Genomic DNA, 12,227 nt, shown 5'->3' on the forward strand with positions numbered 1-12,227 from the left:
GGTTGCTGATTTTGCTGAGCCTCTAGCACGTTTTTGAGCTTTGCCAACTCTCCTAAACCCTCTCTTAGTGAGTGTGTGATCCAAATTGCCAAATCCATTAGTGGGTTGAGAGAAATTCAAAAAGAGAGCAATCCAACCACTTGAGCACTTGTGCATATTGTCAATCTCGTGATTCACATTTGTTACTCTTGGACTCTTTGATCCTAGATGGTTAGGCGTCGCCTGAGAGCACCCGTGAGATTGTGGTGTGCCTCAGAAAGTTTGTAACCATCGATTCTGCCACCTTGGAATCAACTAGTGGAAGGAGGAAAAGGAGTTGGAAAAGACTCTGGCTAGAGTGACCTTCATGGTACCCTCTAGGGCTGACCTTCACTGGGTCGCCCGTAGCCCCCACAACGGAGAGTTGGACTCGAACGAGTTTGAACTTCGATAAAACAAATATCATGTCTCAATTCACATTTCATTTGATATTTGTGTTGCTCTAGCTCTTGTGCAGGTTCTCTACTGTATGTTATCATCTCTAGTAGGTACCTTTAGTTTGGTTTGAAGATAGAAATCAAAAGGAGAAAGTTTGAAGTTGTTCCACTGAAACCGTGTATACCGGACACGTCTAGTATTGGTTCTTGTGCCAAACTTAATTGCATTTTGATTTAACTCTTTGGTTGTAGGTGTTTGGCTCCATAAACTTATTTAGTATCTTTTATATACTCTGTGACTAACTTGTGAGGGGTGGTATTACTCTGATTTGGAGTTTCTATTTTGGAAACTCCCATTACTAATAGTTTTCGTATTTAGAGGTGTTAATTTTCAGAAATGCCTATTCACCCCCTTCTAGGCGGCATCCTAGGTCCTTTCAAATCCTCATGGAGGAGTATGTAGGAATATTGTACCCAATATTTTGAAGCGCCCTTAAACATGCTTGCACAACATATTTTTGTGCACTAATGTCATGAGGTTGACCGCTGGTTGTCCTATCGATGTATAAAACCACACCTTGTTGGTTACCCGCCCTAGTGAGAATAGAAAAGCCAATTCGACATTGCTTGAGTCAATCATCTATAGGGAATATACCAACATTGAGGAAATCAACCCTAAAATTTGAGAGTGTCTCTCTGGACCATGGTATAAGATGAATTGTCTACATTTAAGAATTATATATATCAGAACAAAATATCTATAGAGGTGTCTTTAAAACATGTTGCTTACTATGCTTGGATATGGGTGGTTTGCCCTCCCCAATGCTGGTTGGAAGCCCAAATCATACACATAATTATTTGGCAGATCCGGCGAAGGGAGTTCAGCCATATCTTCTCCTAAATTTATGTCAAGGAAAATAGTTATAGTAAAGGAACAGGAGAGGAGAGGAGAGGAGTAGGAAGAAGTAGGAGCAAAGGACAGGAGAGGAGAAGAGTAGAAGTAGTAGGACTAGGAGAGGAGGATCTACAAAGCAGCATCAGTATTATTAATAGATAATGTTGCATTACAACCAAAATATCGCTGCCAACATAAATTAGTGTTATCCAAACTAGTAGGCCTCAGACACCACAATTAAATCATCATACAATTGTGTTATCCAACTACATCGACCATCTAATTGTGTCATCATAGGCCTAAGTATTGTAGTTGCATTGATAGCTCATGGAAAGCCTCATCTAAAGTCCAAACACCATCACCAACAGACTAATAATCACCACATTCTTGCAAGAATCACTCTTACCACTCTGAGGGGGATGCTTTCACCACAATCAGTTGGGACCAGATTAGGGGAAGTAGCTTGCTGCTCCAACATAGGCATTGAAATCTCTAAGTGTATAGTCATAGTTGTTGTACTTCTTGTGTATAGCATTTTTGAACCCAAGCACATGTTCACTAGCCTCATGCCAAGACATGTAAATCCCAAGTTTCTTCTCAGTTGAAAACAACATAGCAAGGGTCCATTTCCTAGTGGAAGTGAAGAAAATAGCCATCAATCAAGTTCAAACTAACTCACAAAACGAGTAGTAAAAGTAGTAGTAAAGGTATAGGCCTCAGAAACATGTCAATCATCATTTGATAAAGAACTTGGAGTATAAAGGCATCATAAACACAGTGAGCATATAGAAAAAGATAGTAGGGGTGGCTGATAATGATGCCAAGTTCCTCACAAGTTCTTGATCATCAGCTCATATTCCATATAATGTATGGACTTGGACAATTTCATCATCGGCAAAACAAAGGAGAGGAGAGGAGAGATTTGGTAAAAAAAAGCAACAACTGCTTAGCAAACATAGAGCAGCAGCTGATGGCAAAAATAGCCAAAAACAGAGAAGAGGGGAGCTTTTGACGAGCATCATCCTCACCTAATGAAAAGACATGTAGAACAGTTTCAGATACACAGAGAACTTGGAGTACCAAGGCATCATAACATTCAAATGCAATCAAATAATTGAGATAGCAGGCTCCGTTTGACAAGAATAAGATACCAAAGTGCAAGCCTGTTGCATTGCTCAAAGGAAACACCAGTCGGTAGATACATAAAATGCAGATGCACAGATGGAATAGAACTAGAAAGAGAATTATCTATTAAGAAATATGTATAAACAATATGGATGCAGCGAACCATGAGACCTATACCATCTAAAGTGTATGAGAGTTTCATCTTTAGAACTAGAAAGAGAATTTAGCACTGAAACTCGTGTTCGAGCCCCATGCTAGATTACATTCCAAAAGCTGATAGTAGAGGAACTTATCATCAAAATTCAGAAATCATTTAATTCCAGCTCATGCTAATAGCGTAATTTCAGTTTATAACAATAACAAAGACTCATATGTGCTTGTATTTTTTCTCAATATGCATGTATTTTACACAAATGAACATGATTTCATATGTGCTTGCTTGGAACTAAGAAGGAATTGAAATTCATTCAAAATTTCACAGGTTGATGTGAGCTGCTTGCCTTTACATTGCATGCCGGTATACTACAACCTAATTATAGGCTCACTACTTTCTTTATTGGAACTTCTGAAGCTTTTTGTCTATTTTGCTTACTTCTGTTTGAATATGAGCATTCATTGATTGATTTGCCTCCACCCTGGCCACTTTTTATGGGACCAGCAATAGTTAATTCTATATTACGTTCACCTTTTGTTTTTGGAAAAGATCCTACAAGTTCTAATTCTATTGCAGCCCTTTGTAAACTTGGAAAGGTTTATTTTGTTAGATTGAAGATTGCAATAATTGACTACAGACAAACTAAGTGTTGCTTCACTTTACCCCTGTGATTTCCAACTTGGGTCTATTTTTATAAATATTTGTTGAAATAGTCATTTCCAAAAAAATAAATATTTATCTAGATAGTTGAATCCTATTGGTCCAAAAGTTAAATAAAATTAGTGCTTTAGGTTAAAAAAATTGAATTGTCGGGTTACCGTGCTTACCATCAGATAGGCATTGGAGTGGTCTGTAGGTTTTGATTAATGACATTGCCTCTGTTTGTTCAGCTAATCCATTCAGTGCAATTTGAGACTTACCTTCATCTATGGCTAACTGAAAATAACACCATTGAACAATTTGTAAACTAGGTTCATACTATGCAAATTTATGATTTACATGCCACATGGGTTATGTTTATCAAAGATTTTTACATGTGTTGTTATGTTTGTTACAACTAATGATATCCTTGCAGACCTTGCTTCTAGAATCGATCAGAAATTGTTCCTCTCTTTATGTACAATGGGTCTGATTATTTCAGATTTTTATTACAGTACATTGTCGTTTCAAAAAAAATACAGTACATTGGTTTTGTTTTTAGGTTTGCTTAAAGGCTTTGTTGTTGTTGGTTTCAGTTTTTAGGTTTGCTCTTTTCTAGAAGGGATAAGGCTGTCTCAGACACAACTTTACGCATTGTAGCTAGCATGAAGCGAGATTGGATGCATGCAGGTGTTCCTTACTACATTTTTCTTCCCTATATCTTTCACAAGGCTGAACCAAGTTTTAGCTCCACTCAAAGTTCAAAAGATCTTAATTTTCACTCAGACTAAGCTATGTTGTCCATACACATTTTTCAATAGTTTCAGAAAAATCTTGCAGCATCTTCCATTCTTTTATTTGAATATTTCAGTACTACAGAGAAGAACATAACACGAACCCTCAGTACCCTATCTCATAACCTAATTGTCCAGTGCAAAAGTGCAATATAACAAACCTACTCCTATAAAGCCATTTCTTATGTCGGAATGAAGCAAATGTGGGAATTGTTAAAATTTGGTGAATGTCATTGAAAAATAGGAGATCCCCACCCACCCCGTCTATCCCATTTTGAACAAATGTACCTTAAAACTGCAAGAAGGTTGAACCCCCCCCCCCCCACTGTGTGATACTACACAGTGGCGCCTGCCAGAGGCATGGTAGATATGTGAAGAAAGAGAGGTTAACTGCAATGCGGCAACAGCAATTGGACAAACAACTAAAAAGTGACACATCACATCTGCATTTCCAGCAGGTCAAATGGGACCGCGATTGATGATTGTGTCCATTTTGAGCCATCACACATTAATTCTATGTGACCATGGTGTGAGCATGTGGGTGTGGGTGGGTGCACATGGGACACTATATGGATGGGTGTGGGTTATGCTCAAAAGTTTAGATATCAAGGGGAAAACTAGCTTAGGGTTGAAACTACATAAGCTTGTGCCACATACACATAGGTACTTGTATAGATGAGTTCTAGGTCCTTGCTAGAGGCCATTCAGACACCTATTGGTAATCACCATCTGTTGCCTACCAACAATGAACATAGTCCATGTAGTATAGTTCCTAGAAGCAACAGAAAGATCTGTCTTTTTTTCTAATTGTACTGCCTAATACTATTGTAGACCTTGAACTAGAACATAGTGACTATGTTTCGAAGCTTGACATCATGTCAAGTAACCTTCACCTTCTTAGTGCAATGCTGTAGGGGCAGTCCTTCCCTGCCAAGTAATCTAGATGAGCTAGCATGAGGAATTTTACATGCACCTCTAGTCAATCAAGTTTGTGTGCGTGTTCGAGAAAAAAAAATGCATGTTCGAGAAAGAAATCAAGTTTGTGGATAGACAAGATTATATCGGTTGAATACGATTGCAAGTCATGTAAAATATTATCAAAACCATGATTATTCCATTCCTATTAGTTTCATCATCTAAGAATGAGAAGTATCATTTGAATAAAAAACTATCATTCTGATCTAAACACTTGCGAATATATATCTTGTATAAAAAAATATTTAAAAGGGATTAGCTACAACGACAAATAAAATGTAATGTCTAACAACAGTTTGTGGGAAAATATCTACAGATATTCAGCATAAAGAACTGGTAGCTAAATAAGTAAATAGGACTGTATTTTTTAACACAGCTACAGAGGACCGAGGACCAATTATAGTACTTAGTTCTTACAGTTTCACAACAAATTTTTTCCACAATTATTTCAGTTTCACCACAAATTCACACAATTATTTCAGTTTAACTAGAAAAAGAACTATAAGTGTATGCTCTGTTCTTCCTCAGTAACCCATCACTGTAGGAATTGAGGCAAAGGGGATAAATGTAGGCGAAGGGTTGGGGCATACCAAGGGCGATGGCGGCAGTCAAAGCTCGAGGTCGGAGACGGAGCACTGGGGGAGGTTGAGGTCACCGAGGGAGCGCTAGGAGAGGTCAGAGCACACAGGCCGGCGACGTCGTCGGAGATAGAGGTCAGTGAGGGAGCGCCGGTGGCGGAGCTAGAGCGCACGGCTAGGCCAGGGAGCACAAACCGTAGCCCCCACGAGGTCGTCAGAGCGTGCGCGCGGGCTGGCGAGGTCAGAGCTCTAGGTCAGAGAGGGATCAGCGGCGGTGGTAGGGATGGCTGCCAGAGCGCATGGCTGGGTCAGGGGAGCACAAACCCTAGCCCCTAGTGAGGTCGTCAGAGTGCATGCACAGGCCAGCGAGGTCAGAGGTCAAGGTCTAAGACCGAGCGGCGGTAGGCCGGCAGGCCGTGCGAGCTCTCGCAAACCCTAGCTGCCATGGCGGCCTAGGGAAAGGCGGTGTTTGGGGCACGGAGGAGGCCTAGGGAACGGAGGTGGTTATGGGAGGAAGGGGGCGGTAGGCCACGAAGATGGTGGCGGCGGCGGGGGTGACGGGGGTCGGCCACGGAGATTTTGGCAGCCTGATGGCGTCCGTGAGGAAGAAGACTTCCAAGACTTGGTGGGATTTAGGCCAGGAGTGGGCTCTGGAATATATACCTAGAGTCATTTGTAGGGGAGGTTTCTGATTCAGCCGCCCCTACAAATATTTTCACATATTTTTAAATATTACTTCTACATATTTTTTATAAATGTGTAAATGTATATATAAATATAATAAAAATAATTTGCTATATTTTCCCATACACATAAAACATTACTTGCTTATATATATATAGATATAATGATACATTTTATTTTGTAAAATAAAAAATATTTTAAAATTTTAAAATTTGAATTTGTGAACTTCGAATTGAATTTTAAAACAAAAAATGATCTAAAATTAAAATGTTGTAAACATCAAAGTTGTAGAACTCATCAAGATGTACAACTTATATTTTGGTCATCTTTTCATTTGACAAAATTTGAATTTCAATAAATGGCAACTTCAAACAAGATTTTGAAAACTTAAATGATTTCAAATAAAAAAGTCATGAACATAAAAGTTATTGAACACACCATTATCTACAACTTTTATTTTGATCATAATTACATTTGACTAAATTTGAATAGTTCAAATTTTGAATTTTAATAAATGACAACTTTAAACAAGATTTTGAAACCATAAATGATTTCAACTAGAAAAGTTATGAACATAAAAGTTGTTGAACTCATCACTATATACAACTTTTATTTTGATCATTTTTTTATTTAACAAAGTGTTAGTAAACATTGTTTACAAATCCACATATCACTAATAGTTTCATAAACTATATGAGAGACATGTTGATTTGTGAACAATGTTCACTATCACTTTGTCAGATGAAGAAATGATCAAAATAAAAGTTGTAGATCTTGATGAGTTATACAACTTGGTATTCATAACTTTTTTAGCTGAAATCATTTGGTGTTTCAAAACTTTGGTAGAACTTATCATTTTTTTAAATTTAAAAATTTGAATTGCTTAAACTTTGTCAAACGAAAAGAATGACCAAATCAACACAGTAACTTGATAGGGCATGATTTTAGAAAATTTTAGGTAAACAAATCATCACATGTGGAGTTAGTATGAGGGAGAAAGACTAGTTACAAATATTATCCAGAAATTAAAAAGAAAAATCACAACTGTTTATGATGATCAATGATGAACAAGTGTGATTTCTCTTTTTAATCTAGTGGCTGAAACTTGTAACTAGTTTTTCTCCCTCATACTAACTCCAAATGTGATGGTTTTTTTCTAAAATTTTCTAAAATCATGCTCTATCATTTTAGTCTGGTCATCTATCTTTGTCACTAATTTTGGACAATTCAAATTTTGAATTTCAGAAAATGACAACTTTAAACCTGATTTTCAACCACTAAATGATTTTAGCTATAAATGTGATGAATATAAAAGTGGTATAACTCGTCAAGATCTCCAACTTTTATTTTGGTCATTTCTTTATTTCATAAAGTGTTAAGTGCTTGTTTTAAGTGTTTCAATAGTAGTCCGAACATGTTGTAGTAGTAATAAGTGTCTGCGTGTTACAATTGTTTTAGTAGTAATAGAGTGGATGTTGCAATATGTTCATCTGGATGTTGCAAAGTGTGGTCTCACACACATGCATAAATATAGTCTCACACACATACATAAATATATAGTCTCACACACATGCATAAATATATAGTCTCACACATATGCATAAATGAAGTCTTACAAACACACACACTTGCACAAGCACTCCACGTTCAACAACTAGCTAGCCCACTGTAATGACTTTTCCCTTGACACCTTTTCGTTCCCATGGCAATATATCTTTGGGCAGGTTCTTTTCCACAATATTGATCTTCTTAGGAAAGTCTATGAATAGCTGGCATCTCATCGTAGTTATTGTAAGCTTCAACATCGTCCACGTCATCAACTCCGATAATGTGCTATTTCCTAGAGGCAACCATGTGCTTTGTCTTCTTCTTTGAGGGGAGGTTACTTTGTGGGTCAGAGGATATAGAAAACTTATGCGACACGTGAAGTGAGCACCCAAGGGTTATCTTGGTAGCCTAGATTCTCAAGGTCTAGGACTCAATCTAATCTCGTTCAGTTGGTGTTGTTTGATCCAGCAGCATCGAAACAGGGTCACCGTTATATCCCTTCCATAGTCAAGTTTCCATATCTCTTCAATGATGCCAAAGTATTGGATCTTTCTCCCCACTCCATCGAGAGCTTCTATTCGAACGTCAGTTGTTTTGGTTCACATATTACTATCCTTTGCATGGGTATAGTACGTGTACCCATTGATGTCATAAGCTTTCTAAGATGTCACTTGTCTCGATGGCCCCTCCACCAACCTACTGATGGTAATAGAGTCTATGATTTATCCAAGCGGTATGTTTTGGTCCTTCAACCATGTAGTTAGTCGTTGCTTGTGCTGTTTCATAACCCAATCATCTGAACGACCATTTCTCTCCGCTATAATGATAGCCAAGTGTTCATCAACGTATGGTTGCATTAGTTGTATACTCTGCAAGACACTATAATGTGCCCGACTCATTTCTTTGTAATTATGGTCGATGAACACTTTTTTACCACTAGTGCCCTTCCCAGCCAGCCTACCCTTGTGATGAGAATCAGGTTTACCAATCCTTTTCTGCAGTTTTAGGTACTCTTGACAGTGCTCGACGACTTCTTCAGCACTGTAACCCTCTATCATGTAGCTCTCTTCTCTTTTGGTGTTAGGTTGAAGCATGCCACTGAGCAGAGTGTATTTTCCATTAGCCTCAGGTACTAGGTGAAGCTGTGGCATCACGTTTAGCTGCACCATGTCTTTCCGTGATTTCAGACCATCCTTTGACTTGTCTATGTCCATCAAGGTAGCAATGAGACTCTCAAAGACATTCTTCTGCATGTGCATAGCATCAATGGTATGGGGGACCTCCAAGTCTGGCCAATAAGGTTGATACTGAAAGAAGATTGATTATTTCTTGAAAGGTACGCCTTTGACAGGAGGTGTGCTTCCTTCTCTATTTGTCCCATCCGGATTCTTCTTTCCATAGACGACGCATATGTTTTTCACCATTCTGTACATGTGTTTTCCATTATGACGTCTCTCCAGAGGGGGTTCAATCTCCGAGGTGTTGTTATAAAATCTAAAGAATAATTTGCTATGGTACTTGTGACTTGTCTATAAGAAGTGCCGGTTCCTTAGGTAAACTATCTTCTTAGATGCATCCAGGAACACCCATGTAGTACCATCTAAGCAAATTAAGCATCTCGTCTTCCCTTTGATCTGTCCAGACAAAGCAAACAACTGTGGAGTAATTATTGATAGTAACAAATATTATTGCTCTACATATGAAGTCCTCCTTTCGGAACGCATCGTACATCGGCTCCCCATGCCTCCATAGCCTCTCCATTTCTTGCATTAAAGGCTCAAGGAACACGTCTATATCAATGCCTAGTTGTTTAGGGCCAGAAATAAGAATAGTGAGGAGAAGGTACTTTCTCATCTGACACAACCACATTGGGATGTTGTACATGGTCAAGATCACTGGTCAAGTGTTGTGGTCGCTCATCCTCTCATTGAAGGGATTCATTCCATCGGTGCTCAAGCCAAACCGTACATTCCTTAGGTCATCGCTGAAATTCTTTATGCTTCTCATCGATCCTTTGCCACTGACTACAATCCGCCAGGTGTGCAATCTTATCATCATCCACCTTGCACTCATCATCCCACCAAGTCATGAGTGCGACTTCTTTAGGGTTTAGCAAGATACGTCTCAAGCGGTCGGTCACTGGTAGGTACCACATTACCAAGGTAGGAATTATTCTCTGTTTTGTATCAGTTGCCTAATGGTGTGTCCTCTTGGGGGCTGAGATTCTTATACCACCTTTTTCGTACCCTTTTTATTCCTCTTTTTCCAGTGGAGGTTTCATCCCCACTGTAAAGGTCATTGTTTTTGTACCGGCTGGCCCCACACCGGGACATTTATCCAGCGACTTGAACATTTCGCCATGAAAAAGGATACAGTAGTTGGGGCATGCATGGATTTTTTCAACCCCCATTGTCAATAGACTTATGACCTTCTTTGCTTGGTATGTGTTGGCGGGAGCTGAGTTTGGTTGTGGCAGCACCCATGACAGGAGATGTAATAGATCATTGAAACTACAGTCTGACCAGCCGTACTTAGCCTTTAGGATGAGTAGCTTAAGCACAAAACATAGCAATGTCCAGTGTGTCGGATAACCCTTTTCATCACCATACACAGCCTCCTTCGATGCTTTTTTCACCCTTTCAAAATTTTCTAGGTCCTTTCGGGCTCTTTAGTAAAATCTCTGGTCAAGGGCTCGAATCATATCCTCCAAATCATCTTCATCCCTGACACGTGCTCCGCCATCATTATTGTCACCACCTTCATCGTTATCATCCCAACCACCAGCATCACCACCTTGTTCATTGCCAAACTCGAGATCCATTCATGCATCAAGCTCTGCTGAATATTAGGACAGGGATTCTAGGGTTTCGTCGTTGTATTCCTCCTCATCCTCGTCATTAACAATAATCGTTTCACCATGATGAATCCACACTATGTAGTCCTCAACAAATCCTCGCATAATCAAATATGATCTGATGATAGTCACATCTGTCCATGTCATACGGTTCTTTCAATCTTTACAGGAACTAAATAATTGTATTCTTATTCTCTGTCAACATCGTTGCATGCTTCTCTACGGCTTCAATAAATTTATCCACCTCTTTATGAAAACATACCTTGAACCTTAATGAACCATACATCCAAGAGTTCCTGTACTACATATTTTACAACAACAACAAAACAAACATTAAAGGACTACTTATTCAGATATATATATAAATGAATCAAATTAATAATTACTTGAGAATAATTGTATATACTTCAGATATATATGAATATAAATCAAATATAATTACATGAAGCATACAAACACATCATGGTAGAGGAAAAATAATTAATGGCCTATTTATCCATAAATAATTAAAATATATATTTTGTTGATTACAATAAACAATTTTAAAGACAATAATTAGCAACAATTATATTTTATCCAATATCTTTCATGTAAACCCTAGTCCAATTTTATCAAACATAAATTTACAAAAATGAAATTAATAAAAAAACCAAACCCTAGATCTATCATGCACATGAAACATCCATAAAACTAACTAATTGTTCACTAAAATCAAGAAACATAAACCAAATAAGGGGGTATGATATTGTTTCCCCTACCTAATTTACCCTAGTGCATTCAAAACTTAGGTCTAATTTGCTTCATAAGTAGCTTAAGCAGCACCATAGAAGAGAGAGAAAAGCAAAACTCTAATTATTCACTAACCAACCATTAAAACTTTAAGAAAAAGTGTGGAATAACATTTTCTTACCTTCTACAACCTCTCCACCAAAGGATTTGAGACCAAAACATCCCCCTTAGTAGAGAAATTTTTGAGAGGTGCCCAAGGCCTCCCAAGCCTTTTTTCTTGGATAAGAGTGAGTGACCCGAGGAGAAAGAATGGAACTACAGCCTTTTGTACGTGCATTTGTAGAGGTGGCTGGTGATTGAGTCGTCCCTACAAATCGCAACACCGGGGGCAGCTGGTGAGTGAGCCGCCCCTAAAAATCGACCCATTTGTAGGGGCGGCTCGTATCACCAGTCGCCCCTACTGTGCCAGTTGTAGGGGCGGCTGGTCTCATGGGTCCTAAGCACGCCCACTGCAGAGGCGGCTCCATCCCCAGCCGCCTCTAAAAAAAAATTGAGCCGTTGCTACAAACTTTTTTTTGTAGTAGTGATTGTTGCCTTGGTACAGCTTGCTATTAGTGCCACAAAATGCTATATTATGTTCTGCAAGAAATTTTACAATCAAAAGGATCCTGAGTGAAACTCTTCTCCAATGTTCCTTCTCCTTCTCAAGTTCTCGCTGAGCAACACTATCAATTGTTTGATTATTCTGCAATCTAAGACGCAAGTCATACCATGTAGCCATGCTTGTGACATGTTCTCTACTAGTTTCGTGCTCTTTAAGTTGGGTCCCAAGATGA

The sequence above is a fragment of the Miscanthus floridulus genome, chromosome 4 (assembly GCF_019320115.1).
Source record: "Miscanthus floridulus cultivar M001 chromosome 4, ASM1932011v1, whole genome shotgun sequence".
Lineage (NCBI taxonomy): Eukaryota > Viridiplantae > Streptophyta > Magnoliopsida > Poales > Poaceae > Miscanthus > Miscanthus floridulus.